The following is a 13,026-nucleotide window of genomic DNA, read 5'->3' on the forward strand; positions in this document are numbered from 1 at the left end:
TTAAATTAAATGAAGCGTGTTTTAAACTAGAAACCTTGTTCCCAGATTGTGTAATTGCAACAGCCACTATGGTCAAAATGTTGAACTAAACTCCTCCTTAACCCTTTAACTACCCGCTCGGCCAATCAGTGAAGCATATTATAAAAAAAAAAAATCAGTTTTAAGGAACCTATTGATGTCTTTACCATAGATGCCAGCTGAACCGTTTTGTAGATTGTGTTTTTAAAGGAATTATTTAACATTTTTGTTATTACAGTGGGAAGGCCAGTCATAATGTGACAACAACAGAAAGCAGAGGTGAAGGTGGCAGAAATTAATATGTTGAGGTTCTCTCTAGGAGTGACCAAGTTGGATACGACTAGAATTGATCTTATCAGAGGGACAGCCAAGGTTAGATGTTTTAGAGACAAAGTTAGGGAGACCAGACTAAGATGGTTTGGACAGGTTCAGAGGAGAGAGAGCAGATAGAAGGATGATGAGGATGGAGCTGTCAGGCAAGAGAGCTTGAGGAAGACCAAAGAGAAGGTTGATGAATGTAGTGAGGGAAGACCTTTGGGCAGTTGGTGTTAGTACGATGCAGAAGATAGATTTAGATGAAAAAGGATGATGTGCTGTGGCGACCCCTAATGGGAAAAGCCCAAAGGAAAAGATAAAGATTTCACATTTTTGTTCTTATAAAACTCAAACGTTTGCTTTTGTACCCTGAACAGATGAGATGAAGATACTCTATGTCACTATAACTCTAAATATTCTCATACATCCAGGTCATTTCATTCTCAGGTTATTAAATCGATCATAACTGGACTCTTCTGGTTGTCTTATATGTTTCGCCTCTCATCTTAACAGGCTTCATCCGTTCATGCAACAAGGCTTAGTTAGGACAGACTTGTCCATATGTCACTATGGTAATATTTCACATTTTCAGCAGTATATGCATGCATTCCCCAAAAAAATATATATATATTTTGAGCTGTGTATTTCTTAAAAAAAAAAAAAAAGTAACTGCCATTATCGTTTTTTTGTTTTGTTTTTCTAACAATCAAGTGACATCTCAACTATTTGGTAGCGGCTCATATTTTAAAAAGTATTGATTCTTAAAACTGCCCAAACGAAATATAAAATACAAACTTTTTTTATATTGTTTGTTTCGGGGTTAATGCCATTGGCACTATCCACGACGTCCAATACACCCATTTTTTCCCAAGCGTAAATCATGCGGTGAAATCAATTTGGGTTGGTCTCGGGGAGCCTTTAACATGCATTGCTGCATGCTAAAGCTGAGGAACGAAGACAGTTCGTTGTTTTTTGCTTCAAATAAGCAAACACACAGTAGCTGGATTCTGAGACGATGGGAGTCAGGGCATGGTCTGACTAAATAGGATTCAGAGGCCAGATCTGATTGCAGCTGTCTCGGGAGGAGCCGAGCAGTGTAAGGAAGAGGAAGTATCAATGTCAGCATGCCGACAAGCCATGAGGCCCCTGCAAAGAGCCAAATGTACCAAAACAATGTCTTTGGATCACAATCCCTGATCTGGTTTTTGCAGGAACACACACACTCACTGTGTTGGATCAGCCCTTCCAAGCTCTCAACAGAGTTCTTGTAAAGTTTAATCAGGGGCACGGCATGTGCGGTTTGGATTAAGAGCATAGGCGAGAGGCTAAATCATGCTCTCTAATTTAATGTAAGTATAGCATGAGCTCATTCCAGAAGAACACTCTTTTTCCAAACAAAGAACTCATGAGCTCATGTTTGAAGAAGCCATCCATGACAGCCAACTTAACGCTCAAGTCAGAACGACCCAGAATCGAATTTAACAGCAATTCCCTTACTAATTGGCCTCATTTTGAGCCCTGTTAAACCCAAATTAACCTGCTATGTTTAAGCAAGTTATTGTCATAAAATAAAATTAAGACACAGTGAATAGTGTGGAAGGGGAAAAAGCACACAACTCTAAGTGGACTGGCTCCAGATGTGAGAACCAACTGTTGTGCTCAGTCACTGTGCTGTGAATATTAAAGGTGCCTTTTTTTCTTTGCTCAGCTTGAACATGTGGCCTGATAAAAATTTTCACTTTCTAGAGTGCACCTCTTCTTCGTGATATTACAAGTATTTGAACAGTGATTACCATCAAATGTGCTGTAGCACATTAGTGTGTCGTAACAGATTGTCAGGTATCGGTGTGCCTCCGGAAATTGTCCAGTTTCTCTTAATTATTTAAAACAAATATTTATATACTACAAATAAGGTGTCTTTGTTCAATAACAGCTTTTTTTTCAACTAAACAGGGCCAGGTTTTACACTATGTAAATTTATGAGTAAATTGATGTGAGGTCAAAATTATTTCAGTATATATACAGCTCAGGAAAAAAAATTAAGGGAATGCTGCAAAATGAAATGATCAGTTTCTCAGTTTTGCTATTCATAGCCTTACTCAAACATATACTCAAAACATATATGTTTGAGTAAGGCGGCATGGTGAAAACTGGTTAGCTCACAGTTCTGAAGACCAGGGTTCAAATCCAGCCCCGCCTGTGTGGAGTTTGCATGTTCTCCCCGTGCCTGGGTGGGTTTTCTCCGGGCACTCCGGTTTCCTCCCACACCCCAAAAACATGCATGGTAGGTTAACTGAAGACTCTAAATTGCCCGTAGGTGTGAATGTGAGTGTGAATTGTTGTTTGTTTTTATGTGGCCTGTGATTGGCCGGCGACCAGTTCAGGGTGTACCCCGCCTCTCGCCCGAAGATAGCTGGGATAGGCTCCAGCACGCCTAGTGAGGATAAATGGTACAGAGAATGGATGGATGGATGTTTGAGTAGAACCAAAAATTCATCCCAAATTTCAAAAACGGTCATTTAGAGCATTTATTTGCAGAACATTAAAAATGGTCAAATTACCCAAAAATGGCCAGTGTTTTTTTGTCTCTTAATTATTTCCAGCGCTGTGTACTTTTTGTGACGTTTTTGTTTGGTGGTGTGCTGTGACATTTTCTGATGTAAAATATGTACTTTGGCTCAATAAAAGTTGGGAAACACTGGCTAAGAGGACTCATCCAGCTATGACTAACAAGTTGTACCCAATTACCTCACGGAAGACAAGGTGATGACACCTTCGGATGCTGACATGATGTCACGCATCACATGGATGATGATGTGATGTAATTTGGCCCGAACCTGAAAGAGGCAGGCATCTTGCCTCATCCCCTTGAAGTACCCTTGGCAATGATGTCACCATGATTGCACACCACAGACTCAGGGTGTGTCGCAGGTCCATCTGTAAATTGCAGTGTCGCACACTGCAGTACAGAATGCCTGTCATTTCCATTCCTCGTCAAAAGTTACGCAGCAGGCAGGAGGATCTCTAGCTGGGGTCACCAGCGTGGTGCCCTTTGGTGACCCCAAGAACCACCGTTCGCCCATGGGCTTATTCTAAATGTAGCTCAGTCAGTATTAGGGCTAGTGAAAATGGGACAATGTGATTTCCTAGGAATATTATAGAATTGATCATTTGAAAATGTCAACACTTGCAGAGATTAGAGGTAGTGTTGCATATTGATGTTTGTGGGGGAGTGGGGGGGCATTGGATTCCTGCGGCCTCCTCAGGGTGGCCGGTTGTCAGGGCGCCTCGGTGGGGCCGGCGGACGTGGGACGTGTCCTGTCCGCCGGGCTGCTCTTGGGCCCCTGAGCCCGATCCGGTCCCTCGATTGATTGGGTGGGGTCCTCAGCCTCCGCACTGCTGGCATATCAATTACAGGACACTTCTGTCAGTCTTTGTGCATGCGAAAAGGTGTCAGTTCACTTGCATGTGTCCGCAGGCACACACCCCTGGGACTCTTACGCTGGGTGTGGGGCCACTCACTTATTGCGACAAATAACTCATGAATATGCAAATTGCTTGGGTATCCCCTCACTCAAACTCTCGTCCCATAGACTTTCATAATTTACATAGTCAGTCCCACCACACCTCATTTGTACAGCCGGGTCCACGACCCTTGTCCTGTATGCTTCTTCTCCTGTCCTTGTCCTGTTCTATCTTGTCCTGTCCTTCCCTCACAGGCTGTAGAATTACAGCCCCATGCAACACTCATATCTAATGCTTCATTGTTGTAGATATGTAATGATTTACTTTTCTCATCCTGTTTACAATTATTGCTTTGTCTTTTTTCTTTTTTTGCTCTCCCCTCTAGAAACGTTGTTCTGTTTGACTGATCGACTCTGATTCTCAATAAACATCAATTATAATACTAAGAAACCACAGGGGCAGCTTAAAAGCTCCACTGGGACACAGTAAAACTGTTCTGGCATAAAAGGGATACAGATCCTCCATTTTGCTTGACCTAACAGCTGCACAGGACAAAAAAAAAAAAAAAAGAGCGTACCACTACACCATCAGTGACCCTGTTTCTTTTTAATGATCACTAAATGGATCATCATTATTGGAAATCTATTATTTATTCAGAGGAAAATTGTATCAATGTTAAACTGTCATTTGCATGTAGGCTTAAAACAACCCTTGGATAAAAAAAAAGAATAATAATAAAGATCTAGATCTCTATGAGGCTAAGACCTATTTTTAGCTTTTAACAGCCTCAATCACAGTTACTGCCAATTATTTCCCCCTGGTTATAAATCACCAGCAATGTTATTATTTGTGTGATTGCAAAACAAGTCATCACTTTCATCAAAAAAACAACAACAAACAAACAAAAGAAAAACTCCATGACTGCAAAAGAATATTTTCATCTGCGTGGTCATGGTAATTTATAAACTTGACTGATGCTTATGCATAACAGCTTGATTGCACGCCATGTGTTTTGTTTTGGTGAGAAAAAGCTACTTACTGCCTTTATTAAGACAGTGATTAGAGGCACTAGAGACCTATTCACATCTTTGCAAGATTTAGATGCAGCAGTAGAAAACAATTTCTTCTGTTTCTTGAGCTCCCTGCCAAGCTATAAAGTGGCCAGCAACAAACTTGGAGTAAAATATCACACACATACCTTTTGGATTCAACTTAATTGACTAATAACCGCACTGCAGTCCTGCAAGGCAAACAATATTCTCATGGAATGTGGCTGTCTAAGATTGATGCAGATCTGTCCTGGTCACCATACTACAGTGGCACCTAAATGCCATCATGTCTGTACAAACAGTGTGATTGGATAGGATTGACATCAAAGTCCAAAGTGGTTAGTGGTGGCGGGACAGCTTACCAGCTGACCTTACTGAGGATAGTGTGCATGACACAGTGACGACAACGCACCCTGGTTTAAATTTTCTTACGTTTTCGGTTGGAAGTAGCAGCTCTTAAAGGGGACATTATGATAGGGAAAAACAATAAATCTAGGATTCCAAAGAATTTCCGTGGTGTGAACATGTAAAGTTACTCCAAATGTTCATGCAGTGAAAAGGGGTCTTAGGTGTGTAAATTACAGTCTGTCTGCATCGTTCCACCCTTCTGTCTGAAGGTGCACAATCGATTCCTGCCTCTAAACTTTGAGCAGTTCATGACAGGACTGCACACGTCACTCATTGTGCAGGTGCATTGGGGATTATCTTATCTATCTTATCTTTGGAATAGTGAAATCAGTCTTGATGAAATAAAAAACCTTTATAATTTATAAGAACAAAGAAATAGCAGTAGCATAAAAAGCAGGAAAGAGAGAATTAATGAGCAACTCTGGAGATAAAAAAAAAGGAAGCGACATTTGGCTTTTATTATAGGATGATATCGCGTGTGCATCAGATAATTAGCACCGTCTGTCCATTTCATATCGTGCAACATGCGTGAGCAGGCAGGTTTATGCGAGATGACGTAACTATCAAGACTCAGCGCTGAGTTGTTCCCTCTCTCCGACCTTATAGTTGTGAGGTGTTCACTCACACAAGTGAATGTAAAATGAAAGCCGAAAAATGAAGGGCTTGTTTACATTCTAAACGAAAAAGGGTCATGCTGGCAGTTGATTTATACAACACTTTTTGATAACTAAAAATTCCCATCGTGGTCCCATCTAAACATGAAAAAACAAAACATATTTTCAAAAATGAAGGCTAATCGAATGCTCAAGTACATAGCATTCAAAATATCAATGGTACTGAATATTAAGCCAAATCTCGTTTAAAGATTTCCCACTAAATATTGATTGAGACAAGCTTAAGTGATGCCAGGTGTGACTTGACAGAGCAAGTCTAGTACATCAGATGGCACTATAAGTGCAGGAAGTGACTTCAGCCATCACAAGGCCAAATTTCCACTAAGTGGTACAGTTTAAGTGTCTCACAAAAGTGAGTACACTCTGAGCATTTTTGGGTGCCTCGGTGGGACCGGTGGACCGCCCTGGGTCCCTTGGTGTGGGAGGTGTCCCGTCGACCGGGCCGCTCTCAGGTGGGGTCCTGGGCCCAACCCCGCCACTCGGGTGGGTGGGGTGGGGCCCTCAGCCCCCGCGGTGCAGACGCAGCAAATACAGGTCACTTCTGGAGGTTATTCGCTTGGTGTGGGGCTTGTCACTCATTACAATAAATAAGTCTTATAACTATGCGAACTTCCTGGGTATCCCCTCACTTTGCATTCTGTTTCTAAAGATGTTAAGAATTTACATAGCCACTCCAACCACACTTCAGCTATACAGCCGGCTCCACTACCTCTGTCCTGCATGCTTCCCCTCCTATTCTTGTCCTGTCCAGTCCTGTTCTTCCTTCACAGGGTGTAGCACGACTGCCCCATACAATACTCAAATCTAATGTCATTGTACAAGGTATATAATGATTAGCTTTCCTCATCTTTCTTATGGCTAATGTCCTGTCCTGTAGTTGTCTTCTCTTCCTATATTATTTAGTTATCTTTTCATTGTCTCTCCCTTTTGTTTTTTTTCTGTCACTGCCCTTTAAAATTTGTTCTGTCCAACTGAAATTTTCAATAACAATCAGAATACAGTGAACCACAGTGGCAGCTTCAAAACTCCACTATGGCACAGTAAAATAGTTTTGTCATAAATGGGATAGAGATCCTCCTTTCTGATTGACAGCCAAACAGGATTAAAAAATATATATTTTTGTAATTAAAAAAACAAAATCCTTTAATGGGACAACATTGAAGAAACGAGACTTTGCGACAATGTAGTCAGTGCACAAATTTAATAACGTCATTTTGTTGTGACCAGTATTAGAGTGTGCGAGCAATAACACCAAATTTAAAACACCTGCTCCCCATTAACACCTGTGACCTTATAACACTAACTAGTCACATGACACCAGGGAGGAAACATGGCCAATTGGGCCCACTTTTGTTGCCACCGGTTTAGACATTATTGGCTGTGTGTTAAGTTATTTTGAGGGGACATTACATTTTCACTGTTTTACCAGCTTTATACTGCCTACTTTACATTGTAGGATTTCTTCAGTGCTGTCACATGAAAATATATAATAAATGAATGAAAAATGGAGGGTGTACTCACTTTTGTGAGACACTTTAAGTTCCCCTGAAAGGAAACTACAAAGTGAAGTGCTCTGAGGGATCAGTTTTACAATGAACATGTATCACACAGGCGACATGGCACGGTAGAAGACTGGTTAGCGTCTGCCTCACAGTTCTGAGGTTCAAATCCGGCCTCGCCTGTGGGGAGTTTGCATGTTCTCCCCGTGCCTCCGTGGGTTTTCTCCAGGTAGTTTGATTTCCTCCCCCATCCCAAAAACATGCATAGTAGGTTAATTGAAAACTCTAAATTGCCTGTAGTGCAATGAGTGCGAATGGTTGTTTGTTTCTATGTGCCCTGCGATTGGCTGCCGACGAGTTCAGGGTGTGCCCCCCCTCTCACCCAAAGATACCTGGGATAGGCTCCAACATGCCCACGGTATAAGAAATGGATGTTTGGATGTATCATACATACACACACACACGCGCGGACACACTTATTTGTCAGGAAATTACATAATGCAGGCTAAATGACTTTACTTCCTGTAGACTTGCCACTGACCAGAAATGGATACACACAACATACTGCAGGATCCTTGTAATGGGTTGGGGGGTTGAGTAAATGTCCCCTGTATAATGTTGTGAGAAAAAATCCAAAAATTAGTAGAGATAAAAATTCGTAGAGTTAGTAGAGATAAAATACATTGACAAGTGGTTACATGTGGTTAAAATGCAGTGGTGGCAAAAGTACTCGCACTGTGTACATAAGTAGAAGTACAAATGCTGGTACCATAAAAAGACTGATACAACTCTATAAGTACAAATTAAAATGTACTTAAGTACAAAAGTAAAAAATATTTTTTACAAAAAGGTCTATACAATACAATACTCATTTTGATGACTCGGAACCAAGAAACTTGTCTGCACACAAAATAGTCTTATCAACTTTTATACTGCTTGTCCTGAGAAGAAGAAAAAGCTACCTTGCATTGGCTCAGGCTTTTATGCCATCAAAACAATGCATTCTAAAAGCTAACATGCTAACGTTGTGAACTGACTCAGGCAAAAATGCTAAATCAGCTAATGGCAACAACTGAAAAAATACAAAGATGTCTTAAATAAGGTCATGGCTGGCGAATATCTTGCTCCTCTGAATCTGTTGCATTATCGTTGGTAAGTCCCTCTGGTTTATGTTCTGCATTTTTTAAATGCTTATTGTCATCCATGAAGGTCGAAAATGCAGCCATTTGGGGGGCACAAGCCAGTGCAAACTGTAGGCCGGTCCCAAGCCCGGATAAATGCAGAGGGTTGCGTCAGGAAGGGCATCCGGCTTAAAACTTTGCCAAACAAATACGAGCGTTCATCTAGAGAATTCCATACAGGATCGGTCGAGGCCCGGGTTAACAACGTCCGGCACCGGCACCGTCAACCTGCAGGGCGTCATTGGAAATGCAGCTACTGTGGGTCGAAGAAGAAGAAGAGGTGGAAAGCGGGTTCTTCGGCAGAAAGAGAAGAGGAAAGCACAGAGCCTAGAACTGAATGTGGGGACTTTGAATGTTGGGACTATGACAGGAAAATCTCGGGAGTTGGTTGACATGATGATTAGGAGAATGGTTGATATATTGTGTGGAAAGGCAGTAAGGCTAGAAGTTTAGGGGCAGGGTTTAAATTATTTTACCATGGTGTAGATGGGAAGAGAAATGGAGTCGGGGTTATTTTAAAAGAAGAGTTGGCTAAGAATGTCTTGGAGGTGAAAAGAGTATCAGATCGAGTGATGAGGCTGAAACTTGAAATTGAGGGTGTTATGTATAATGTGATTAGTGGCTATTCCCCACAGGTAGGATGTGACCTAGAGGTGAAAGAGAAATTCTGGAAGGAGCTAAACGAAGTAGTTCTGAGCATCCCAGAAAGAGAGAGAGTCGTGATTGGTGCAGATTGTAATGGACATGTTGGTGAAGGAAACAGGGGTGATGAAGAAGTGATGGGTAAGTACAACATCTAGGAAAGGAACTTGGAGGGACAGATGGTGGTAGACTTTGCAAAAAGGGTGCAAATGGCTGTAGTGAACACTTTTTTCCAGAAGAGGCAGGAACATACGGTGACCTACAAGAGCGGAGGTAGAAGCACGCAGGTGGATTACATCTTGTGCAGACGATGTAATCTGAAGGAGGTTACCGACTGTAAGGTAGTGGTAGGGGAGAGTGTGGCTAGACAGCATAGAGTGGTGGTGTGTAAAATGACTCTGGTGGTGGGGAGGAAGATTAGGAAGACAAAGGCAGAGCAGAGAACCATGTGGTGGAAGCTGAGACAGGTTGTGCATCTTTTCGGGAAGAGGTGAGACAGGCTCTCGGTGGACAGGAGGAGCTTCCACAAGACTGGACCACTGCAGCCAAGGTGATCAGAGAGGCAGACAGGAAAGTACTTGGTGTATCTTCTGGCAGGAAAGGAGAGAAGGAGACTTGGTGGTGGAACCTCACAGTACAGGAAATCATTCAAGGAAAAAGGTTACCTAAGAAGAAGTGGGACACTGAGATTCAGATTATCGCACTACTCATCACTTTAAACGGCATACACTCCTTGAAGTCTCGGCGCCCTTTGCACAATGGTCATTGGACTGGACTATTGCAATATTAGTCATTCGAACTGCTCTAAGTGCTAGAGGACTCTGCATCTTTTTGCACAATTGTCAAAAAAAATAAAATAAAAATGTACCGGCATTACCAGATAACTAGCAACCCTATACTGCTCAGTGACTGATTTTTTTTGTCAATGTCTTTATGTCTCAAAAGTGTTCTCTGTCAATTGACTGTCTGTTGTCGTACTAGAGCGGCTCCAACTCCCGAAGACAAATTCCTTGTGTGTTTTTTGGACATACTTGGCAAATAAAGATGATTCTGATTCTGATTTTGAGAGGACCGAGGAGAGGCGAAAGGAATACATTGAGATGTGACACAGGGCAAAGGTAGAGGTGGCAAAGGCCAAACAAGAGGCATATGATGACATGTATGCCAGGTTGGACACTAAAGAAGGAGAAAATGATCTATACAGGCTGGCCAGACAGAGGGATAGAGATGGGAAGGATGTGCAGCAGGTTAGGGTGATTAAGGATAGAGATGGAAATATGTTGACTGGTGCCAGCAGTGTGCTAGCTAGATGGAAAGAATACTTCGAGAAGTTGATGAATGAGGAAAATGAGAGAGAAGGGAGAGTAGTAGAGGCAAATGTGGTGGACCAGGAAGTGGCAATGATTAGTGAGGGGGAAGTTAGAAAGGCATTAAAGAGGATGAAAAATGGAAAGGCAGTTGGTCCTGTTGACATTCCTGTGGAGGTATGGAAGCATCTAGGAGAGGTGGCTGTGAAGTTTTTGACCAGCTTGTTCAATAGAATTCTACCGCGCGAGAAGATGCCTGAGGATTGGAGGAAAAGTGTGCTGGTGCCCATTTTTAAGAACAAGGGTGATGTGCAGAGCTGTGGGAACTATAGAGAAATAAAGTTGATGAGCCACACAATGAAGTTATGGGAAAGAGTAGTGGAGGCTTGACAGAAGTGAGTATTTGCGAGCAACAGTATGGTTTCATGCCTAGAAAGAGTACCACAGATGCATTTTTTGCCTTGAGGATGTTGATGGAAAAGTACAGAGAAGGTCAGAAGGAGCTACATTGTGTCTTTGTAGATCTAGAGAAAGCCTATGACAGAGTACCCAGAGAGGAACTGTGGTACTGCATGAAGTCTGGAGTGGCAGAGAAGTATATTATAATAATACAAGACATGTACGAGGGCAGCAGAACAGCGGTGAGGTGTGCTGTAGGTGTGACAGACGAATTCAAGGTGGAGGTGAGACTGCATCAGTGATCAGCCCTGAGCCCCTTCCTGTTTGCAGTGGTGATGGAAAGGCTGACAGATGAGGTTAGACAGGAATCCCCGTGGAGCATGATGTTTGCAGATGACATTGTGATCTGCAGTGAAAGCAGGGAGCAGGTGGAGGAACAGTTAGAAAGATGGAGGAATGCACTGGAAAGCAGAGGAATGAAGATTAGCCGCAGTAAGACATGATATATGTGCAGGAATGAGAGGGGTGGAGGGGGAAGAGTGAGGCTACAGGGAGAAGAGATAGCAAGGGTGGATGGCTTTAAATACTTGGGGTCAACCGTCCAGAGCAATGGTGAGTGTGGTCAGGAAGTAAAGAAACGGGTCCAAGCAGGTTGGAATGGGTGGAGGAAGGTGTCAGGTGTGTTATGTGACAGAAGAGTCTCTGCTAGGATGAAGGGCAAAGTTTATAAAACAGTGGTGAGGCCAGCCATGATGTACGGATTAGAGACAGTGGCACTGAAGAGACAACAGGAAGCAGAGCTGGAGGTGGCGGAAATGAAGATGTTGAGGTTCGCTGTCGGAGTGACCAGGTTGGATAAAATTAGAAATTAGCTCATCAGAGGGACAGCCAAAGTTCGATGTTTTGGAGACAAAGTTAGAGAGAGCAGACTTCGATGGTTTGGACATGTCCAGAGGAGAAATAGTGAATATATTGGTTGAAGGATGATGAGGATGGAGCTGCCAGGCAAGAGAGCTCAAGGAAGACCAAAGAGAAGGTTGATGGCTGTTGTGAAGGAAGACATGAGGGCAGTTTGTGTTCGAGAGGAGGATGCAGGAGATAGGCTTACATGGAAAAGGATGACACGCTGTGGCGACCCCTGAAGGGACAAGCCGAAAGTAAAAGAAGAAGAGGAGTCATCCGTGAAGGTTGAAAAAAGTAACAAAACTATTTTGACATTGTACGGAACAGAAAATACAGATGTCTGTTTTCAAACATAAGAAGTAAGAGTAAGAAGTCATAAGAAAAATACTCAAGTGAAGTACAGCTACCCAAAAAAGTTACTTTAGTACAATTTTATATATATTATATATTTGTGCTTAATGACTTCCCACCACTGTTAAAAGAGAAGAAAATATGGCATACTGTATACATGCTCTCTAGTTCTTGCACACACTCACACAAGCAAGCAAGAACACCCCTTCTTGTGAGTCTGTGCAATGCAAAGCTCCATATAAGGCCATGCTGATGATGTCATGGTCGACAGGCAGAGAGAGCAGAGCACATCCTTTATTATTTGGTCTGGCTGTAGGAATTCTACTCAGAGAGCGAGGCTCACGATGTACGTCAAAATAACTCATGGCAGTGAGACTGAGAGAAGCTTGGCTCCAGGTAGGCTTGCTTAACATTATCCAAACTCTTTGCTGGCTTGGGGACATGCAGATCACACGTCTGGTCAATATAGAGTACTGTACAGTATTTTCTTGCTGGACTGTCACCATGATTTTGAGCGCTACACTCATCTGGATTACAAATTACTTTCCTACACAGTAAAATTTAAAACTTTTGTGTGTATGTACTTTATTGAGTACATTTAAAAGCTGCAAAATCAGATTTAGCCCACTGAATTGAGTAGATCAGAGTAAAATGATTAAGACTAAAATTAAAACTAATTTCCTGAATAAATACAACAATAATGCTAATTCAAATTCACGGGGGAAAAAAAATACAAATGAGCACGAGAGGGGTAAATGCGCTGTATTTACTTACATTTAAGAGAATTTAACTATAATGGATTATAATTTGAGGAG

At 42.2% G+C, this 13,026-nt stretch overlaps 1 protein-coding gene across 3 annotated transcripts in view; it reads left to right on the forward strand.

Moving 5' to 3' along the window:
- Positions 1-13,026, forward strand: part of filip1l (filamin A interacting protein 1-like) — a 67,564-nt gene that overhangs the window by 34,184 nt on the left and 20,354 nt on the right. The window contains exon 1 of one of the 3 annotated variants that reach the window (XM_061677831.1): positions 12,525-12,607. The exons of the other annotated variants lie outside the window; for them this stretch is intronic. The gene's annotated coding sequence lies outside the window, so the exon portion shown is untranslated. Of the gene's footprint in view, positions 1-12,524; positions 12,608-13,026 lie in introns of those variants that run through there. 3 annotated transcript variants of the gene reach the window in all.

The sequence above is a fragment of the Phycodurus eques genome, chromosome 1, assembly GCF_024500275.1.
Source record: "Phycodurus eques isolate BA_2022a chromosome 1, UOR_Pequ_1.1, whole genome shotgun sequence".
Classification (NCBI taxonomy): Eukaryota; Metazoa; Chordata; class Actinopteri; order Syngnathiformes; family Syngnathidae; genus Phycodurus; species Phycodurus eques.